The sequence below is a fragment of the Falco punctatus genome (assembly GCF_963210335.1).
Source record: "Falco punctatus genome assembly, chromosome: 1".
NCBI classification, from domain to species: domain Eukaryota; kingdom Metazoa; phylum Chordata; class Aves; order Falconiformes; family Falconidae; genus Falco; species Falco punctatus.
The window spans coordinates 40,265,922-40,273,616 of NC_137580.1; the positions used below are offsets into that span (position 1 = coordinate 40,265,922).

At 45.4% G+C, this 7,695-nt stretch overlaps 1 long non-coding RNA gene across 1 annotated transcript; it reads left to right on the forward strand.

Moving 5' to 3' along the window:
* Nucleotides 1-308: 308 nt before the first annotated feature.
* LOC308058325 lies at nt 309-6,467 on the forward strand. The gene is made up of 2 exons (XR_013925773.1): nt 309-439; nt 6,260-6,467. It is a non-coding gene; the product is annotated as an uncharacterized lncRNA (long non-coding RNA).
* The last annotated feature ends 1,228 nt before the right edge of the window (nt 6,468-7,695 follow it).

Here is a 7,695-nt window from a genome sequence, read left to right on the forward strand (position 1 = left end):
GCAACTGGAAAGGGCTGATAGAGTCATGGGATGATTCATGGAAGGGAGAAATTCCTTACAGTCAGAGACTGCAGAATTCCGACTCTGAATGAACAAAGAGGGCATTTTCATGCTTTTGGCATGATAGGCATTCAGCAGATGTGGCCACTAAATGGACTTTTCGGTCATCCCTGCTTTTGCTGCTGATTGCAGAGGGTCTCAGCCTCCTAGCTGACATATTTCAGAGTTGTTCCTAAATTTAGGCAATGGGAACAGCTCCTTCATCCCAGGATGGATGCTAAGATGCAACTTGATTCTAATGGGCAAATCCTTTGAGATTGGAAGAGGTCAGGTCTCTTGTCAGGACTTTGGTGCTCTGCCTTGTTTTCCAGAGCCTCATGCCTACAGCCTTGCCTGTGAACTATGTGGTGACTGTGAAACCTCATCCGCATCTCTACAGGTAAGATCTGAAAGGCAACAAGCATATCTCCAGAGCCCAATAGGAGGCTTAATGCAAAAGAGTAGACTTTCTTGGTTTTATCCTGTTCCTGATTTTTTTTGAAATATTTTAGTTCTGTTTAAAGATGATGTTTTTCATGAATGAAAGTTAACCTTTTGACTGATTTGTGGGACAGCATAAGGAAATAAGCAAGATGCTTATATGTTCTTTACTATATTCCTTAAATCAGTAAAATCATAATTGTTAAGGCTGGGAAAGACTGTTAAATTAAGAGAACCTGAACTCCTGTATAAACCAGACCATGTCACCCTGTTAGCCCTGCAAGGAGGCTGATAGCTTGTGTGTGTCCAGGGCATGTCTTGCAGAAAGACATTTAGCTTTCAACTCAAGAAATGAAGCAAAAGAGGACTTTACTTCCCTTGGAGAATTTCAATTCCACTGTGAAAAACTGAGACTTCATTTCCCATTCCACTTTGTCTGTCTTTAGTTACTGCTGAGAGAATAGCAAAGTGTCCATATAGCCCCAGAAAATCCCCTTTCCTCTCTTCAACTCCCTGCACAAGTCACAGTGCTCTGTACTGCCATGCCCTACTGTGCTGGCTCTCACCATCACTGGAGAACTGAAAAATCATAGAATGCTTTGAGTTGTTAAGGACCTTAAAGCCCATCCAGTCCTAACCCCCTGCCACGGGCAGGGACACCTCCCACCAGCCCAGGTTGCTCCAAGCCCCGTCCAGCCTGGCCTGGGACACTGCCAGGGATGGGGCATCCACAGCTGCTCTGGGCAGCCCGTGCCAGTGTCTCGCCACCCTCACAGGGAAGAATTTCTTCCTAAGGTCTAATCTGAATCTCCCCTCTTTCAGTGTAAAGCCATTCCCCCTCGTCCTATCACTAAGTGCCCTTGTAGAAAGCCCCTCTCCAGCTTTTTTGGAGGCCCCTTTAGGCACTTGGGGGCTGCTCTAAGGTCCCCCTGGAGCCTTCTCTTCTCCAGGCTGAACCCCCCCAACTCTCCCAGCCCGTCCCCACAGCAGAGCTGCTCCAGCCTCTGACCATCCCCGTGGTCCCCTCTGGCCCCACTCCAACAGCTCCACGTCTCTCCTGTGATGAGGACCCCCGAGCTGGAGGCAGCGCTGCAGGGGGGTCTCACCAGAGCGGAGCAGAGGGGCAGAGCCCCCTCCCTCGCCCGGCCGGCCACGCTGCAGGGGATGCAGCCCAGGGCACGGGTGGCTCTCTGGGCTGCGAGCGCACAGTGCCGGGTCATGCCCAGCTTCTCATGCACCAGCACCCCCGGGTCCTTCTCCTCAGGATGGCTCTCAATCCACTCGTTGCCCAGCTTGTATCCATGCCTGGGAGTTCCATGAGTGAGGCCGTTAGCCAAAACAAGATCGTTAGCACGTAGGCCTTAACATAGGAAACTTCTTTTTAAGGAAACCTGATTTCAGCTTCTTCAGCTGGAGAAACATCTCTTCTTGAGCTCTCAGTTACACAAAGCTGAGAGTACCAGGAAACAGAATTTCAGAAACAGCATTAAATTCACACTAATGATTGGACTAATTAACAAGCAGTGGAGCCTGCCTCTGCTGGGAGGTTTCCTCAGCCCTGTGGTCATTCATTATGGCATTTGTGATTTTTTTTTTGTCTGAGATGGCCTCAGAATTAGGGGGTGGAGATATTATTTCCTAGACACAGTGTGGTTCCTGCTGTGCTTCAGAGGCAGTGGGCTGGGAATTGCATCAGACACTGTGACCTCCAACTACAGTGTGAGTCATGACAGAAATTATTCTCTCTGTCTTGAGAGAAGAGCTCCACCCTGTGCAGAAGATGGCCAAACCTGTGAGGGTCATGAAGCAGTTGTGAAGGGGTGGGGAGGTACAAGAGGATGTTTTTGTGGGTTGGTGTTGAACAACCACCTGTCCTTGCCTCTTGAATGCCAGAAAGGGGAGATGCAAGTGCCCTACAAACAACAGGGAAGCCCCGATGTGAAGGGACAGTATGTGCTGCAAAGTAGTTTCCCTTCAACTTAAGCTGCCTTTGATTGTTTTAGACCTTGTTACTGGGAGGTAAGGGAGTCAGCTTTTTAGTCCGAAGTGTTTCCTACCAGAGCTAGTAGAGATCAAGCAAAAGAGGGTAGAAACTCATTATGTCAATCAAACATGTTCTCACATCAGCACAAAAGTGAGCATCACAACAACCTTGGCCAAGAAAAGGACTGGCACAGAAAGCTACAACTTCAAGCTGAAGTTCAATCCCGTGCCTTCAAAGGGCTGATGGGCACCAGACTCCAGAAAAGGACTTAACCTCAGTAAAACCAGTGAGAAAGCTCTAGATTTATGCAAGAACAGCATATGGGCACAAGAGCTGGTTGATCCAGCTTGGTTTAGACAGGGAGTTTAAAACAGAACCCAAAGTGCAGCACAGCATCTACTACGACATTGCTTGATTGTGTACAACAAAGACAAAACTTGTGGGTTTTGCCATAAGGAAATGTTTTCACTCCTTTGACCCACTGTAGCTGAGTGATCCCGGTATCACTGAGTACTTATATTTTATTCTCTCAAGGGTAAGTCCTCACCCAAAGCTTACCGAAGACCTGTGGAGGCCAGTAGATAGATGTTAGACCTGGCTGTGCTAACCTGCTAGGAGGTTGCCAGAGCACATGCTGGAATTGCTAACTGCTTTCTTCCATCCCTGCCAGGAAAACACTAGCTTTTATTTGCTTTTCAGATTTGATATATATGATTTCACAACTAAATAGGAAAGATAGGAAGATTACAGTAAGAACCTTAATACAGACAGAAAAGCAGCGGAGAGGAAGGGAATGTGATTATTGTTTGCAAGGAGATTAATAGACCATCAAACAGAAATGCTGTCAATTTCTAAACCTTCTGTAACATTTTTTTGTGGTCAGTGCTTTCTGGGACATTGCAAAAGAGCTTTTGTCGTCAACACCTGAAGGGTTTCTAGCTGCCTTTCCAAGCTTTTCTCAAAAAGGGACTGCAATATCACATCCAATGCTTGACAAATTATTCTGCTTTTCTTTTTTTCCCAGGGATAAGTGGTTCCTTTTAATAACATTTAATCGACCCAACACATGGTGACATTCATTCAACACGAGAGAGGGATCAGGCATGCAGAGCTCGCAGCTGCAGAGTTCAGGTTGGAAGTTCAGCTCCAGCTGTGTCCCCAGCTCACTCCAGCATGGGGCAAGCATGGTGTGACGAGATGCTTGTGATATTTAGGCAATTTTCCCATTTTTGCCTGCAACATCTACCCTGTGAACCCTCTGTGGGATGAGAGCCTTCACCTTTTCAGTGCCTTCTCCAGTACGGACGTTTCAGGCAGCCCCAGCAAACCCAGGGGCAGAGTTAGCATGGGGCTATTCCCACCAGCACCTACTGATGGCTCCTTGGAAATGATAGCATCTTCTTTAAAATGGAATTGCACATTAGCTGGTGAAACTGGGGCTTAGTCCTCACTGGGGAAAGGGGAAGCTCTTGAAATGCACAAGTTAAGTAATTCAGTCAAAAAGAAACACAGCGGAAATTGCCCAGTTTGGACTGCGCTGCAAGGACTTAGCAGCTGGTTACTGAAGCTAATTCTCTTTTTCTCAGAAACAAATCTCTTGGCTGTTGAGAATATGCAGAATTGTTGGCTGAATTCCAAAAAGAAAAGTCCCCACATGTCTTATTGTAACCTTGACAGGCAATACACTAACAGTCTTTGGGGCACCCTGAATTAAAAAACTGCCGCAGATGGGAATTCATCCTTTGCTCCATGAGCTTCTGCAGGTGCCACTGGGAGAGGGTTACACCATCCTGTGTGACAGACATCTGCAAATGTTGTCAAGAAACATCTTCATTGTGACTTCCTCTCTTTAAAAAAAATATATAAACCCCTATTTGTAAGCAGCTTTGGAATTATATGCTTAAATCTAATCATGAAACTAGGAAAACATTTATCCTAATTAAAAGCTAAGGAAGAATCTACATACAAACATTCTTTCATTTTCCCAGTGAAGGCTGGCATAAGAACATGTCCATGCTGACACATTCAGGTGGCAGCCTTGGTCCATAACAGAACACATATTTGGGTTAATATAACAAAAGCAATTTGTTTTTTACTCTTGGGAGAAGGTATGAGTTACCTAAAGAGCGGAAAGCTGGGTCTCTTCACCCACAGACTTGACCAGGCTGCTAACTGGGACAGATGTTGTCAAAATATAGTCTTACTAAAAGGTGATGAAGGAAGAGTTTGGGAGCCACAAATGTTTCTCTGTCATTCACTGTTTCTCCAAACCACATGGAAAGATTTTTTCTTTACTCCAAAGTCAGGGCATGTGTCTCCTGTGCTCCTTGCCAATTGTTAGCCTTGTAGCTTTTGCTTCTTTCCAGCTATTTTTTTAAGGATGGATATTCAGCTGCTGAAATGTATCTGCTTTGGCAAATCCTAGACTTTCAGCACAAGTGTCATCCTGGCCTCTTGATAGCATTGGTAAAGTTAGGTCTCAACATCGACTTGGTTGCCCTATGAAGGGGACACAGGTTGATCCCATACTGGAGGTACAGGGTGAGCTACTCTTCCAGACTTTCTGTCCTGCTTCCCAATTGCTTTTCCTCAGCTCCCGCCCCACTGGGCTCATACTGCTGGAGCAACCAACACTCTGTGTGTCTGCTGGTGCAGTCCAGCTCAAGCTGACCATGAATTCAGGTGGCTCTCATTGGGACCAGTATAAGGAAAAAGCTATCAGGTCTGGCTGGATATGAATCAATGTCCATTTGTTGTTGTAGGCCACCCTGATTTCCGTTTGCATTTCCACAGCAAACTGCCCTGTGAAATAATTCCCAGCAGTGTGAAGACGTTGACAAACGCCAGCACTGTGACAGCAGCGTCACTACAGCTGGAGATTTTCTGTGTGTTTTATGTGGTTCATAGAGAATGCACACTACAAAACTGAAAATTCTTTCTAGGAAAATGTCTCTGTTGATAATTCACAAGAAAGAAATGGTTTATACAGCACAGTGTACTCAGCGCATCCCAGTTCTCATGGTCCAAAGGAAGTCCAGTTTGTGTGCATCATGCTCCTCTCTCACTTCTAGCCTTGACCACACCTTGTCCCCACATTAGCCAAGGTAGAATGCCATGCAGGGTGTCCTGAGAGCCACACAACCACACTGTGCCGTGGGATACTCAACTGGGGCTGGTCAGCTGCTGGATGCGTCCAGGATACGGTGCAGCCATACAGCAGGACATCAATATCAAACCATGCAATGATGGTACCACTTCCTCTAAAGCAATGACAGTAAGTAATTTCCAGACTTTGACCCCATCTGAGATCCCTCCATGTGTCTGGTTCCTGGCTGAAAAGCCAAAGTTGCCTGAAATGTCATGCACAGGCCTACTGTTCCCATTCAGGCCTTGTTCCTGCTCACTGGATAAAGACAATTCAAAAGCTCTAGGCTTGCAGTATAGCATACGACTAACTTTCAGAGAGGCTGTAGCTCACAACTTTGTCTTTAAAAACACATTTTACAGCTCAACATCCTTGATTTCCAGGAACTCGTGAATGGAGAAGATATATTGTTCTTGGTAACTAAATAATATAATTAAAACCATTATGAATCCTACAAAAATTATTCCTGTCTACCTAATTCAATCATGTATCAATGACTATTATTAACCTATCTTCTGCTGTTGTGATTTGAGATTATGGCCCTGGATGCATGGGTAGCTATTATATGATTCAGTTATTGTAAATGTGCATTGCTCTTAAGTGCTCAAGTGCCTGTTCTTCACTTATCTCCCTGAATTTATCCATTCCAGGGCAGTATAGTGAAACTAAAGAAGAAAATGAGAAGTTCATGGAACAACAGGAGATTGACCCCTGCCCTCATCACAACGGATTAGTGTCTCATGGCTGAGTTCTGACATCTAACTACACAAGAGATCCAGTGGAAGCTCCTCTTATGATTGACAATAAAATAGCTCTGTGCGGCTTCTCTAGTCTTTATAAAAGGCTTGAACTCCTCAACGTCATGGTCACCCCTATTTGTCTGTAAGAAATGTTGTATTTTTGAAACCTACAAGTTTCAGCCAACTTTGGCTCCATACCCTCAGGCTCTGTCCCACAAGTCCTCAGCTGCAAAGGAGAGACCCTGTCTGTTCTCATCCACAGGTCTTGACTGCATGCTCCCATACTTCACCTCAAAAATGTGGCATAGAGAGCAGACAGCACTCCCTAACAGTGTGACTGTCTGACCTCCTCCACACACGGCTTAATAGAATAGGCCTCATTTCCTTAGGAAAATGTTTTCTAAGGAAAAAAAAAATATCCTCTGTCTGTTTCTCACCTTCCTTGGTTATAAACCCCACCAGGGTATTGTTGCCCTGATCACAGATTTTAGCTGAACCAGACAAATCCATTGGAGTCTGCAAAATAAAAAAGAATAATAAATATAAAGTCTGCCTTACTTTTGGATTAAATCACTGCGAGGACAATATCAGCTTCAGCAGAACAACAAAGCAAAGTCCCTGCAGAGAGCACGGCAGGACTAGAGCTGGGGCTCACTCATGCCTGCAAGGGTGACTGCTGAAGATGCTCAATGTGCCTCCACTTCTCATTTCTCTGCTGCAGTGGTGTATATCCTCTGCCCTACAGGAGCAAATAACAGTAGTTTCTAGGCATCTCCAGCAGGAAACAATCGTGTTTCTGGTGTAAAAAATGGAAACTAGGCAATACTATTAGCCTACTTTTCTAATGCAATGGGGTACCTAGGAGCAAGGTGTGTGAAGGTACATGTTATTCCTACCCCTCTCCTCTGGTGTAACTGTTTACACCTTTTGCCACTTCCAACCAAACCTGACAGAGCTGTGAAACTACTGATTTTCTGCAAGTTTCATGAAAACAGACAGCTGAGCAGAGGTGAAAGACCTCAGAAATCTACGAACCCTTCTGCTCATGGCATGTCCATGTGGAGAGGAACACACCCCCACCACCACCCAAACCTATAGGAAAGCAGACATCTGTGTTCAGTTATTGCCACAACTGTTTGTTTTTCAATCTGGTTTTATGTGAGAAGGGTTAAGGATGCCTGATTCTGCTCTGGATGTAGGTGCTCACACAAGAGCAGCTCAGGTACTCAGTTACTGAGACGTGCGTGATGGTATCATCCTGCCTTCTTGGGACACTACATGTCTTCATTAAAGAGTCTCTTGAGTGAAAGCTGGTCCATCGCTCAGACTAATAACATCTCTGTGAA